This window comes from Podarcis pityusensis, assembly GCF_964106645.2.
Source record: "Podarcis pityusensis genome assembly, chromosome: 2".
Lineage (NCBI taxonomy): Eukaryota > Metazoa > Chordata > Lepidosauria > Squamata > Lacertidae > Podarcis > Podarcis pityusensis.
The window spans coordinates 7,503,905-7,518,413 of NC_138029.1; the positions used below are offsets into that span (position 1 = coordinate 7,503,905).

General features: G+C 43.5%; 1 protein-coding gene and 1 pseudogene across 2 annotated transcripts in view; one reads left to right on the forward strand and one right to left on the reverse strand.

Annotated features, from left to right (window-relative positions):
- LOC308470975 (retinol dehydrogenase 7-like) overlaps nt 1–14,509 on the forward strand; it is a 267,166-nt gene that overhangs the window by 221,501 nt on the left and 31,156 nt on the right. The gene's annotated exons all lie outside the window — the stretch shown is intronic.
- Nucleotides 1–14,509, reverse strand: part of LOC308471104 (17-beta-hydroxysteroid dehydrogenase type 6-like) — a 78,683-nt pseudogene that overhangs the window by 63,366 nt on the left and 808 nt on the right. Inside the window, exons 2-4 of the transcript XR_013991574.1 lie at nt 13,523–13,781; nt 13,001–13,020; nt 6,287–6,865 (exon numbers count right to left, since the gene is read on the reverse strand). The product of XR_013991574.1 is annotated as a 17-beta-hydroxysteroid dehydrogenase type 6-like (transcript). The remainder of the gene's footprint in view (nt 1–6,286; nt 6,866–13,000; nt 13,021–13,522; nt 13,782–14,509) is intronic.

Here is a 14,509-nt window from a genome sequence, read left to right on the forward strand (position 1 = left end):
TCCAACTTCCTGCTCTTCTTGCCTTTTTTCGCAGTGTGCTTCCTCTTGGACTTCCTTTTTCCACCCTGCTGAACAGCGTCAGCTACCATTTGGACCGTGGCTGGGGTGTCTTGGTGTCCCTGTTGTTCCTCCTCGTCGGACGATCCAGAGTCCCCCTCCACCGTTGTGAGCTGCTGTGATGAATCCTGAAAGAGACTAGGCATACCTATGTCCTGATGAGAATTAGTATTGTTGGCTCCCCCAGAAGGAGCTCTGCCGCCTGAGGAATCCGAATTGGACCCAAGGGATAGAGCGGACTGCGAGCGGGTTCTATGTGGTGACACTGCAGCGGGCCCCGGTGGGGCTATGCCTGGCCTGGAGGCAGAGGTACTCGGGCGCTCCTGATTACTGGGTATGGTGTCAGGAATGTAATCCTGTGAGGCCGGCAGTGGCGCTGGGAGAGGTATGGCTCCTGGCCTACATTGCCTATAAAAGGTCTCAAATGCCGCGAAGAACTGAGCAAATGCTTGCGGGTTGCACGGCATGACTGGCACCAGTGCATCTGTTTGAGTGGCTCCTTTGCTCCCCTTGCGGGAAGATGCCTGCTGATTATTCTTAGGAGGCATGGCGAAAGGAGCGTACCACCACCAGCACATAGGTTATTTATTTATTTATTTGTTTATTAATATCTATCTATCTATCTATCTATCTATCATCTATCTATATGTTATTTTTAAAATTTATTTATTATTTATTTATTTATACACTATTATTATTAACCTTTGTCATTAATTATTCTCTTCTATAAGTCTTTACCTATTTATTTATTTATTTAATTTATTTGTTTGTCTATCTATCTATCTATCTATCTATCTATCTGTCTGTCTGTCTAAATATATATCAACTATTATTGGTTATAAAATTTGCTTAAGAAAACACTTGTCACTAAACCCTTAGGCTTAGCTCAGTATTGCCCACTTTAAAAGCACAGCAATACTGCTGTAAGCTAACTGCGTAGGCAGCGGTGCAACGCTTATCGGCTGCAGCGTTTACTACTTATTTATCAAACTGTACCAATTAACTTTTGAGCAGCACAATAAACAGCATGGAGCACTTTTCCGATTTTGAATGTATTCCCGTCAGTTAAATCAAACGCTTTAAGTTGGCTCCCACAGATTGCAACAATAGACTTCCCCCTGCTGTGATGAATCCTGAAAGAGACTAGGCATACCTATGTCCTGATGAGAATTAGTATTGTTGGCTCCCCTAGGAGGAGCTCTGCCGCCTGAGGAACCCGAATTGGACCCAAGCAAGCCACAAAATAATCCTTCCGATGGGGCTACAGGGTAGCAGCCCACCGGCACAGAGAAAGCTCTGCCTGCACAGGCAGTGGCTTTATTTTGAAGGCAGTGGCTTTATATGAAGGTAACGGCCGCCCTTTTAGCACGAGAGGCTATAATGAAACGGCTTAGCCGTTCCCAGCACCCGGCAGCTTAAAATTGCCGCTGAAATGCGATGCTGGCCAGGCCGTGCCTCACCTAAAATGGCGGATCACGTGGGCTCACTTAAAATGGCGGCGCCGGCAGACGTTGTCTTGGCAACAGCATGGCTATAGGGATTTTAAACGGGGGAAATTCCCCCCCAAGGCACGCTGTAACGCGAATAAATTCAAATAACCAGATAAATTTCAACCCCGAATGAATCGCTAATTATGCTCGCCGATTGCCTCTCCCTAGGTGGCCCCCGAAAACAAAGCCTGCCTGCACCACGTGGGTTCAGGTAGCCTAGCGACGCTGTGTAGCGGCGACCAACAACCAGCAACACACACAAGCGACCGCTTCAATTCGGACTGCAGTTTAATAAAATACGCGACTAAAACCCTTTGGTACTGCTGACTCCTGCGTCCTCTCAGCTACCAATAAAATTATTAATCTTTCCCCCGCACACAGTTAGCAAATTTTATGAAAAGTTAATCAGCAGGCAGCTGCTGCCTCACCTAAGATGGCCGCAGTTCAAGGGAAGGAAACCTCCGACCACGTGGGCTACCACAATGCAATGCTGCTCGAGCTACCGTGGCAACCTTCAAAAATGATTATGCTGGCTAAAACCCCCAAACCTCAGGGGGCTGCTCTTTCCCCCGCTCCTGTCACAGCTCATGCAACCAAAACAATGCCCCCTTATAAGTTACCACTCCATGGAGAGGAGTTGAAGCTCCCAGACTGCAGGGAAACCACTGGAAAATACCCGTGAAATTCTGACACTAGCTCCCGACTCACGGAGGAGGCGGTTGCATTGAAATCAGCCTCGGTGAGCGGCGTCCGGCGCGACGAGGTCACTTGAACCTCCAGAATCCGGGTGCTGGCGGGCGGGCAATTATGAACAAAAACCTGCAACTTAAAACGCCCCCAGTGATTTCAGCTCTGATCCATAAGATAGGCTCCTAATGCAGCGACTCTTCGACCGTTGTCGGCGACTGCTCCATCCCACGTGGCCGGGATGCGAATGGGACAGATCACGGAAGAACGGCGAAGCAAAACACTGGTAAAAACGTTCCAGCTGTAGCGGAGGAAAGAGGAGGGGCCTCGGCTGAAGCCGGGTTAAATAGCCGAGGCCCCGCCCCCGGAGCCAGCCGATTGGCTGTCCTGGTAAGTGAGGTGAACGGGGATTCCCTTGTTCTCGCAGGGGCTGGAGCCAGTCCCCATGCATGTGGGGGAGGGGTGTGAAGCCCTCAACCCCTCCTTTGCCAGCACGGTAGTGGCTTTTTCAATTACAATCCAATAATTGCCTCATTATAACAATACCAATTTATAATACAATTATTAATATCAATGGTTCCAATGCTGAATTATATAATTTAGATAAAGTGGCCCCCTGTGTGCTAAATTTGATGATTCTATTATTTTCTTTATTTCTGTCTTCCAAAATCTTATTAATTTCCATTACATTCCAGTCATAATAATAATCCCTTATACAACAACTGCAATATTAATAACTTCTATTCGTGTTGACACGTTAAATGATTTATGAAACTACAAGTGAGGAACTCAAACTACATCCTTGTTCTTCCTGTGTGTGGCAATTCTTCTGCCTGTGGTGTTTCTTCTGGTCCTTGTAAGATGTTATGTCTCCCCACCCACCCAGTTGTTGCTGTTATTCTTCATGCCTTGGGCGGAGCTGATATCCCAATGTTGTTCCAGAAATTTCTCCCTTGCTCCATCCCGTGCTTCGTTGTTTTGCAACTTTAACAAATCCTAGAATACATATCAACCAAAATATAGACCACAAGAATAATACTACATCCACACTTCCAAAATCTAGCATACATGCAAATGTTATGCTAGGTGGGAACCTGAAACAATAATTGTCTCTTCTTCTTCTTCCTCTTCTTCTTCTTCTTCTTCTTCTTCTTCTTCTTCTTCTTCTTCTATAATTTTTATTTGAATTTTACAAGATTATAACAATGCCAAATCCATATCCACATTTAGAGATTTCTCTGAATCTTCAGACTTCCGCCTTCCGCTCCATGGGCCCTATTATCAAACCTACCAAGTTTGTTGATGTTGACCGGTTTTGGCACCTAAGGTTAGATAACTTATGCATTTAGGGGCACCAAGGATCTTGCAAAGAAAAGTGGCTTGAATTTGTTTGACCCTTTCCCTCTATTCTGACATATGTAGGGATAGAACAAAGATGTCCAATCATTTGTATGGTGGATGGGGAAAGACTTGGTAGGTCAGGCTTCCAGAAGACCTAGTGGACCAGCCTCCACCACATCCCATGTACCTAGAATGCCCCAGATCTTTTCTGTGAAGACGACAGATGCTAATCTTGCTGCACCCCAAGTTTCTTAACTGGGGTCTGTTCATACATCATAAAGGTGTTCATAGGAATGTAACTTGCAAAAATTCAGAAGGATGAGTGTAGGGGATTGGAGGTTATGATGAACCAACCAACCAACCAACCAACCAACCAACCAACCAACCAACCCATACCTTCCGTATTCTCTTAGCTTTCACCTCTCTCCTCCTGCTTTGAGGTAGCCTGCCTAGGTTTTCCCAGAATTCTTATCCTTGAGTACATCAAACACAGTTTTCAGTCCATGTTGGGTCCAGTATTCTGCTCCCCTTCCTTCTAGGTTGTGGGTCAGGGCCTCCAGTCTCACACCCCTAGACAATTTCTTCAGCTGCTTCCTCTCTGGCACATGGGGAATCTCTTCCCTGGACATCTCCTGCCCCATATTCCAACTCAAAATCTTGCCACCAGGCTAGATCTGGGGGCACTTCCTTCAGAATCCCTGGGCCCACCCCACCCACATGGTGCTCAGAATCCACCCCCTTTTCCTTACTCATGGAGCTAAACAAAGACATATTATTTCCCCAGTGACTCTGGGCAACCTTGGTTGTTGCTGCCAGAACTGAGACAGGGCCCCACACATTTCCAAAAGGGAAGGTAGCCAGTCCTGGAGAAGTAAACCTTTGGTTCTAAACCTCCACTGCCTTGCAGCCAAACTCATTCATGAGAAAGTTATTGGGACACTGAGATTAACCCTGAGGTAATATCATGATCCTGCCTTTAAGTCAGTGTACTTTGGGGATCGACCAAAGGTATTAATTTGTTTACTGGAACTATAGGCCAAATGCCACATCAAACCAGTTTTTCAGTGGTGCATCTGTGTGGTGTGAGAGAAATGCTTACTGAGTAGGACATTACATGATAAATATTTTAATAGACTTCTACTCTAGAATTCCAATTGTAATGCAATAAAATACATTGTATATATATAAAGATATAAAAGTAGAAATAAACTACAATTAAAAATCGCTGAGCACCCTACCATGGCACATTGCACTTGCTGCAACGGGTAGCAAAATGACTGAGTGGTCCAGCAAGACCTTCAGCAATTCTCAAGTGGTCCATGGGAAGAAAAGTATCAGAACCACTGGTTTAGAACTAAATATTTTGGGTTCTGAAGAGATATGTTAGCTTCTGGATTTCTCTACCTAGGAGGTCTAAATCTGAGGAGGAGCATTGGGAGCATTTTCTGTTGCTTTAAGACGGAACCTTTTTCAACAGAGGATTAGACATTGTGTTTCAGGCTGTAAGTGAGGCTTGAGGGTTGTATCTAGGTGAGGGTCGCCATACGCCGGGTTCAGGGGCAGGCAACCCAGGATTTGTCTCTGTCTCGGGCAGGGCCGGATTGAGGTTTGATGAGGCCCTAGGCTACTGAAGATATTGGGGCCCTTGTCCAGCTGTCCTTTGTCAACAACAAATTGTCACTGTTTTTTGTGTTGAATATATGCTATATGGTAATTTATGGACCTAACAGGTATCTAAAGCCATTTGCACATAAGAAAATAAATATTTTATTGAAGTATTTTATTTGTTTTTGTCTTATATTTTGGAAATGTACATCTAGGTTTTTTTTCCCTTTAAATGTTTTTTGGGGGCCCAAGAGAGTGGGACCCTAAGCCATAGCGTGTTTAGTTTATACGTAAATCCGGCACTGGTCTCGGGCTCTGGCAGGGCAACCTGCTCGGGTGCCTGGGGTAGCACTCCAAGGGCCAGGGCAAGGTGCCCATAGGGGCAGGGTTTTTTCTGTTAATTTTTTGGGTGGCCCCCAAGCCGCCCATAGGAGCGTGGCACACCACAGGACCTCCAGAGTCTGCCTGCTTCCTCCCACTTAGCCGCCCTACCGTTTGGGGCAGAGTGGAGCCTTCAGGTGCCCAAGCCACCACGTCACTCCCAGGAGAGATGAGTGGCTCTGGTGCGCTGCAGGGCCCTTGCGGTGAGTGCCTCCAGGCATTTTGTCCCCCCCCAGTGGTGACACCCAGGGTGATCCGCACCTACCGCACCCCCCTCCTCTGCCCCAGGGTGTCTGTGCATCTCTCTCCCCACTCCCTTGGTAATCTCTTCCCTTTTCTCCGCTGGACTCGACCGTGTGTGTGCTTATGTGTGTCTCTTTGCATCTCCTCTCCATCTCCCACAACTTCTTGTGCTTCCCTTTCCATGCAGTAAACGAGAAGCCCAGGGCATCACCCTGCCTGCCCCACCTGCCCAAGGTCCTTTGCTCCACAACCGCAGTGTTGGGCTGAGTTGGTCTCCCATCAGGGCCATCTCTCTCTCCCCACTTCCTCCCACTTATGTGTCTCCTTATGTATCATATATGCCAAATTGAATCAAAGATCAAACGACAGGATAGGAAGGGGTGCAATTTCATATCTCTCCAGATACAGACCTGAACGTGTCACAATAGCTAGGTTCTGCCCCCACTCCTAACTATAATCATGCCCCCCCCATCTCCATCTACCTCAGTCACTGAAAAGGCAAATGGTTAAAAATATCTGGGATATTGGCCAATACAGTGTACATAACTTAGCCTTTTATGTTTTTAAAGGGGGGGGGGTTCATTCACACACACACACACACACACACACACGTGTCAGTGTGACCATTGGAGGGGGAATGTGTTCCAGAAGCTTGGGAATCATAACAACATTTTACTGATGGGTGGAGAGGGGTGGGATTTGGAAACCAGCAATTTAGCCTGGTGGGTCTCAGGGTCTCTCTCTCTCTCTCTCTCTCTCTCTCTCTCTCTCTCTCTCTCTGTGTGTGTGTGTGTGTGTGTTCCACTGCAACAGTGTGACTTATTAGCACATGCTTTAATTGCAGGCTTTGCAGTTATAATAGCTGTGTGCTTTCGCACATTGCAAACCAAACTGAATTCTTCCCCCTGCCCATTTCTACTCACTGCGCTCAAAGTAGCGCTGCCCATAGGCTTCCTTGATGTCAGAAGGGGCTTGGCTCCATTCATTCTTGTAGCTCTCTACCGTCTTTGACTGAATGGGTGTTTTGAAACAACCGGGTTCAATAATGCTGACTCGGACCCGGAAAGGATGAATCTCTCTTTTTTTTTTTTATAAATGTTTATTAGGGTTTAAAATACAAATAGATATAATAAACAATATAACATATGTCTTAACATAGTTTCACATCTTCTTTGGACTCCCTCACATCTCCCGCTCCCACTTTCATCGTTATAACTTTTTGCCAGCAATTTATCATCTTGTTTGTATTCTTATGTCCCATCTGTTTATTTTAATCTTGTAATTCTCAAAAAAGTTTATATTTTCTCAATCTCACTTATCATCTTAAATCATCTAATTTAGTGGTGCTCAATTGTTTATGATCTAGCATCCTGCTTAACATTCACTCAAATTACAATATTTTTGTAGATAAATCTTGAATTTCTTCCAGTCCTCCTCCATCTTCTCCTCTCCCAGGTCACGGATTCTGCCGGTCATCTCAGCCAGTTCCATATAGTCTATCAGTTGCATCTGCCATTCTTCCAGTGTGGGTAGATCTTGAGCTTTCCAGTGCTTTGCAAGAAGTATCCTTGCTGCTGTTGTTGCGTACATAAAAAATGTCCAATCCTTCTTTACCACCCCTTGGCCGACAATACCCAAAAGAAAGGCCTCTGGTTTCTTTGTGAAGGTATACTTAAATACCTTTTTCAGTTCATTATAAATCATTTCCCAGAACGCCTTCACTTTAGGGCAGGTCCACCAGAGGTGGAAGAATGTTCCTTCACTCTCTTTACATTTCCAACACTTATTATCAGACAGGTGGTATATTTTTGCAAGTTTGACTGGGGTCATATACCATCTATATATCATTTTCATTACATTTTCTTTCAAAGCATTGCATGCAGTAAAATTCAACCCCGTACTCCACAACCTTTCCCAGTCCTCAAACATGATATTATACCCAATGTCCTGCGCCCACCTTATCATAGCCGATTTAACCATTTCATCTTGTGTATTCCATTTTAACAGCAAGTTATACATCCTTGAAAGTACCTTAGTCTTTGGTTCTAACAGTTCTGTTTCTAGTTTCGATTTCTCCACCTGGAACCCTAGTTTCTTGTCATTTTTAAAAACTTCTTTAATCTGAGCGTAATGTAACCAGTCTCGCACTTTATCCTTCATTTTCTCCAAACTCTGCAATTTCCAGTTGTCTCCATCTTTTTCTAGTATTTCCCAATATTTTGGCCATTTGGCCTCCATATTGGGTCTTTTTCGGGCCTTAGCTTCCAAAGGTGAAAGCCACCTTGGAGTTTTATTTTCCAGCAAGTCTTTATATTTTGTCCAGACATTAAACAGTGATTTTCTGACAATATGGTTCTTAAAGGCCTTATTGATTTTAACCTTGTCGTACCATAAGTATGCATGCCATCCAAAAGTATTGTTAAACCCTTCCAAATCCAACACGTCAGTGTCTTCAAGAAGTAGCCAGTCTTTTAGCCAGCAAAAAGCTGCGGCCTCATAATACAACTTTAAGTCTGGCAGGGCGAAGCCCCCTCTTTCTTTCGCATCAGTTAATATTTTAAACTTAATTCTGGGCTTTTTGCCCTGCCAGACAAACTTAGAAATATCTCTCTGCCACATCTGAAAACACTCCGTCTTATCCAGAACCTGAAGTGTTTGAAACAAAAACAACATCTTTGGCAATACATTCATCTTGATAGCAGCAATTCGGCCTAACAAAGAAAGTTTCAATTTTGTCCAACTGTCTAAATCTCTCTTAATTTCTGCCCAACACTTTTCATAGTTATCCTTAAATAGACTTAGATTTTTTGCTGTTATGTTTACCCCTAGGTACTTAACTTTTTTAACCACATTTAGTTCTGTCTCTTTCTGAAACCGTTCTGACTCTGTATCTGTCAAATTTTTTCCCAAAACCTTAGTTTTCTGTTTATTTAATTTGAATCCCGCCACCCGACCAAAATCATGAATCAGTTGTAATACTCTTTTCGTACTAGACTCTGGCTCCTGCAGGGTCAAAACCAAGTCATCTGCAAAAGCTTTAAGCTTATATTGTTTCTCTCCGACCTGAATTCCTTCCACCAACCGGTCCCCTCTAATCATATTCAGGAGCACTTCCAGAACCGAGATAAATAACAAAGGGGAAATAGGGCAGCCTTGTCGTGTTCCTTTTTCAATTTTAAACTCTTCTGTAACCACATTGTTAACTATCAATTTAGCTTTCTGCTCTGAATATATCGCCTCAATCCCATTCTCAAAACCCCGTCCCACTCCCATTTCTTTTAAATTTCCCTTCATAAATTTCCAGGAAATGTTGTCAAAGGCCTTCTCCGCATCTATAAAGATTAAGACTGCTTTTGTGTTTATATCTGTTTGCAAAAGTTCCAAAATGTCAATAATGTTCCTTGTATTAGCAAACAAGTGTCTGCCTGGGAGAAAGCCTGCCTGGTCCTTGTGAATTACTTCATTTAAAACTTTTTTAAGTCTACTTGCCAAAATGTCTGCAAATATTTTGTAATCCACATTTAAAAGAGAGATGGGACGATAGTTCTTAAGTTGTGTCTTTTCAGCTTCCGACTTTGGTATCAATGTGATAAACGCTTCCTTCCACGACTCCGGCGCCCTCTTCCCCTCCATAATTTCGTTGCTGACCTCCATCAAAGGTTGTATCAAGTAATCTTTTAATGTCTTGTAGTACTTGGAGGTCAGCCCATCTGGCCCTGGAGATTTGCCCAATTGCATGTTCTGAATGGCCTGTTCAATTTCTTGTCGTGTTATTTTGCAATTCAGGATTGTCCTATTTTCTTGTGACAATTTTGGTAATCCATTTTTTGCCAAGAATTGTTTAATCTCAGCTTCGTCTTGCGGCCCTTGAGTGTATAATTTTTTAAAATATCTCTGGAAACACTTTCTAATGTCCACAGGATTCTGGATATTTCTTCCTTCGATCTCTAAATTTGTAACTGTATTTAATCTTTGTCTTCTTTTCAGCTGCCAGGCTAGCAGTTTTCCACATTTATTCGCCGACTCAAACGTTTTTTGTTTCATTAATTTAACCTTCCACTCTATTTCCTGGTTTATCAATTTAGAATATTGTGCTTGATAGAGTTTAATTTCTCTCAAAGTTGGCTGTGACTTCGGATTTAATCTTAACTTCTTCTCTAATTCTTTTATTTTGTCCAGAATCTTGTCTTTTCTCTCATTTTGTGTCCTTTTCTTTACTGCATTCTGTTGTATCAAAAATCCCCTCATAACGGCTTTGCTTGCGTCCCAGACGATTCTTTTTTCCACCGTGGTGTTCATATTTATCTCAAAGTAGTCCTTCAAAACTTTTTGGGCCTTCTTGGTAATCTCCTGATCTCTAAGCAAGTTGTCATTCATCTTCCATCTAAAAGAGCCGGTTGGTAACAATGTCATGTCCATCTTTACTGCATTGTGGTCGGAGCAGGTCTTTAGGCAGATTTCCACTTTTCTAGCCTTAGGTGCCAGACCTCTAGATATCCATATTTGGTCGATTCTTGTCCAGGTCAGTTGGGCTTCAGAAAAGAATGTTCCCTCTCTTCCCAAGGGGTTCTTTGTCCTCCAGATGTCAATCAAATCCATGTTGTCTGTCATTTCAAAAAAAGTTTTAGGTAGTCTGCCGTCTTTTGTAACATTTTGACTTTGTGACTTGTCCATGTTGGTTGATACGACCCCATTCATGTCTCCCATCATAATGATGTTGTTATAGTCCAGATAATCCAGCATAGTCTCATGCAACTTCCTGTAGAATTCCGATTTCCCTTCGTTTGGTGCATAGATTCCTAATATCAAAAGCTTCTCTCCTTGGTGTTGTATCTCAATTGCCAAAATTCTTCCATGTTCATCTTTGAATAGGAATTTGGGTGACAGGCTCTCTTTCGCATATATCACCACACCTCTCTTCTTTACTCTGTCCGAAGATATAAATTCCTGGCCAAGTCTTTTGTTTATTAACACTTTTCTGTGGAGCCTTGTCACATGTGTTTCCTGTAAACAAATAATGTCCAATTGTTCTTTTTTTAATATATGAAATATTTTCTTCCTTTTTTCCGGAATGTTACAGCCATTTATATTCCAGCTCAAAAGTTGCAGAGACATCCTGAATAAATCTGGTTATTTTTCTAGGGGTGGTATCTTATTCACAGGATCTTCAGGTTCCACAGGTGCCGGTGCTGCCGGTGCTCCAGGCCCAAGGGGTAATTCAATTCCCTTTTGAAGGTCCTCTCCGTATGTAGACAGAAATTTGTCTCTATCTTCCAGTGTTCTAATTTTAACCTTCTTCCCTCTGAAGGTAAAGGATATTCCTTGAGGAAATTCCCACCTAAAAGCAATTGAGTTGCTCCTTAGAAGTTTGACAAGTTCAGAGTAGGCGGATCTGAGGTCCAGCAGTTGTCTAGGAATATCTTTGTAAATTTCAATTCTTCTGTCCAGAATGTCCAGTGACTTTTCGTAGTGTAGGCCCAAAATCTTATCCCTTTCCTCCTTTGATCTCAATGTTATCAAACAGTCTCTGGGCCTCTCCTTCTTTGTAAATCTTCCAAGCCTGAAAGCTGACACAATTTTAAAATCCTTTTCCTCTAAATTCCAAAACTTGGAGAATTCTTTAGTTAAGAACTCAGCTAAGTTACCTCCTTCTGCTTCTTGTACCGACCTAATCCTTAAGTTGTTCTCACGGTTTCGCAGTTCTATCATAGAGAGGTAAATCTGATGTTCACCTACTTGTTTGCAGAGTGGTCTTACCTCTTGTTCTAAATTTTCAAGCTTTTGTCTAGTATCCTCAGCCAATTTCCGATTTTCTGCTGTGGCCTCCGTCAACTGTCCAATTGCCTGTACGTTCTGTGCAACTTGTCCAGTTAATCTATTTAAACATTCTGTATTTTGATCAATCTTAGCTGTTTGCTCATCTGCTTTCTTATCCAAAGATTCCACTCTCTTATCCAGAGATTCCAATTTTTCATAGATTTTCTCTAGGATAGAAGCAGATGATCCTGAGGCCATATCTTCCAATTGTAACTGCTCCGTTTCTCCCTCCCTTGCCTGTGGCAGAACGGCTTCTTCTACCTCTGAAGGCAGAGTAGGTACAGATGATCTACGTATCTGCGAGGCTGAGGTTAGGGTTGTCAGAGTTGTTTGTCTGGTTCTTCCCCTTCTTCTTGTGCCACTCATTCCAAAGTTATCTAAAAGTCAAGGTCAAGCTGAGTTATTCCCACGGGAAAACTGGAGTCCAGAGACAGGAGGCCAGGAAAGGGAAAGTAAATGTACAGTCACTGTTGTAAGTCTCAAATCCTCTAGAGGGAGCTTAAGGTGTCTTTAGGGAAGAATTCTAGTAAAGTTAAAGTCCAATTTAAAGTCCAGAAACCTTCAAAAACAATATTTGGCAGAGTTGATGTTAACAGTCACTTTGTTTCTACCAGTGCTTACTGGTCTTTCAAAAGATGTTTCAAAATAGCAGGTCCAAATACCCTCAGATTGTTACAAGTTCTGATACACAATAGCCAAATCTGCAAAACTGACAGCTCAGTCTCTCAGGGAGCTCAGGCAGCTCCGGACCCTGGGTTTCTCATTCCAATTGTAATTCCAATAGAAGAAAGGTAGATCAATACATATAAAAGGTACCAAATCATAAGCTTAAAGTCTTTACTTTGTTTAGCAAGTTCAGTGGGTGCTCAGATCAATAAGGTTGAAAGTTCTTTTTAAGCCTCCACTCCTCCAGCTCTTTGCTTTTTAAAGTTCAATGGCAGCGGAAGACGGACTTCCTGTTTCCACGTCTCTCCGCTTTCAGCCAAATTCAATATTTTGATTTCAACTTTTAGTCTCAAATTTAAGATATTCAGTCTTTACTCACAAGTAAGTTGTTGCTTTCTTCCGAATCAAGAATTTGCAGGAAAAGGGATCAGCGCTCACCGGCAGCAGCAGCGCGGCTTCGCTCCGCAGATCGCGAAACGGCTCACAGCGCCGCAACCCCCCTCCACGTTCCGGAGCCCCTTACGGGGTTCCTTTACCGTTAAGGAGGTCGCTTCTGGCGCCCACCGAGCCTCGAGACCACAGGCTCTTGCTGCCTGTGGGTTTCCGAAGTGGGTCTCCGCTTCGCTGTAGCGGACGACCCAGTTTCTGCGGAGCCTCCTCCTCACTACTGGAAGAGGACCGCCATTGCCGTTCGCGCCGCCCCCGGAAGTCTGCGAAAGGATGAATCTCTCGCCTGAATTGAGGAGGAAAAATCAAGAAACACGTCTTCTTACTGAACCAGAATAATAAGGAAGATCATGAATAATAAGGAAGATCATGAATAATAAGGAAGATCATGATTTGCGGTCCATGGAATAGAACATCTTTCCTTGAAGAAGAAGAAGAAGAAAAAGAAGAAGGGAGAGAGGGAGATGTGGTGAAATGCAGCTTCCTGTCTTCTTCTGTCTTGAGGCACCAGGGCATTGTCTATGACCCGACATCAGGTATATTCAGAGGCAGCCACCAGGAGGTTGGTGCTTACAACTCTTGCTGGTACATTAAATTGTTTCCTCAAGAAAAAGAGCTGACTTAGGTGTGCAAACCCCTGCTGATTACTTGGTAAGTCTCTGGTGCAGTCCACATGTCCCAGCACCTGCTCTTTATTCATTGCTGTCCTCTGCTTGAAACTTAGCTGGAGAAGCAGACATCCCACTAAAGCAAGGAGAAAGAGGAAGATACAGAACTATCATGTTTACCTCAGGATGTCAGAGAAGGCTTCCACGCCGTACTTGGATGCGGTATAGGGTACTGCAAAGCATGCCAATCGTCCCATTAGACTGGACATGTTGACCACCCTCCCTCTGGCTCTTCTCACCAGGGGCAGCATGTGTAGCGTCATGTCAATCATCCCAAGAAAGTTGACACCGATCATCTTTGCAACGCCATCTTTGGTCAGCCACTCACTGGGAGCTGATGGGGCAGCAATGGCTGCATTGTTCACCAAACCCCAGAGCCCTGTGTGAGAAGAAAAAAATATTCTTATTGTTCCAGGTTCCCACCTGCCCTAATAATTGGATATACACAATTCTTTGGAAATGTGGCTATATCTGCATTCTTGTGAGCGTGCTCTCTCTCTCTCTGTGTGTGTGCGCACGCAGATACACACAATGATACATTTCCCATTAATACTATATGCACTTCCAAGGATGATGCTGTTAAGTCAAGGCACCCATCTTAGCTTCTATCCCACACATATTTTGCTCACTTAGTGCTTAGGATCCATGCACAGACACTCTTGCAACTTCCGTCATTTCCCTCTGTCAAATGAGCACAGCAGTAAAGTGGAGGATAGTATGGAGCCCTGGGCATCAATTTGCACAGTAGCCACCTGATTTCCCTGCATGCTGTCAGAGAATGGAGTCTGTTTTATAATAATAATAATCTGTGCAAACAAATGCACTGCTTTTCATGAAACATTTCCCATATTGTAGTCCAAAACTCCCCCCCCCCACTCTCTCAGAAGGAGGTTTTTCATTCTGCACCACAGCTAATGGACGCCATTTTCTCAACTCCTTTATCTTTTGCTAAGTCAAATTAGAACTTCAAACGAGGGCTGCACAGCCAGATAACTAATTACAATTGGAAATCTGCCTGTATTCCGTTTAATGTTTGTTCTTTCTTGGTGAGGTTTGGCATAGAAGAGTAGATGTAGATATATGGAAGGAAAAATAACCACGCACCTC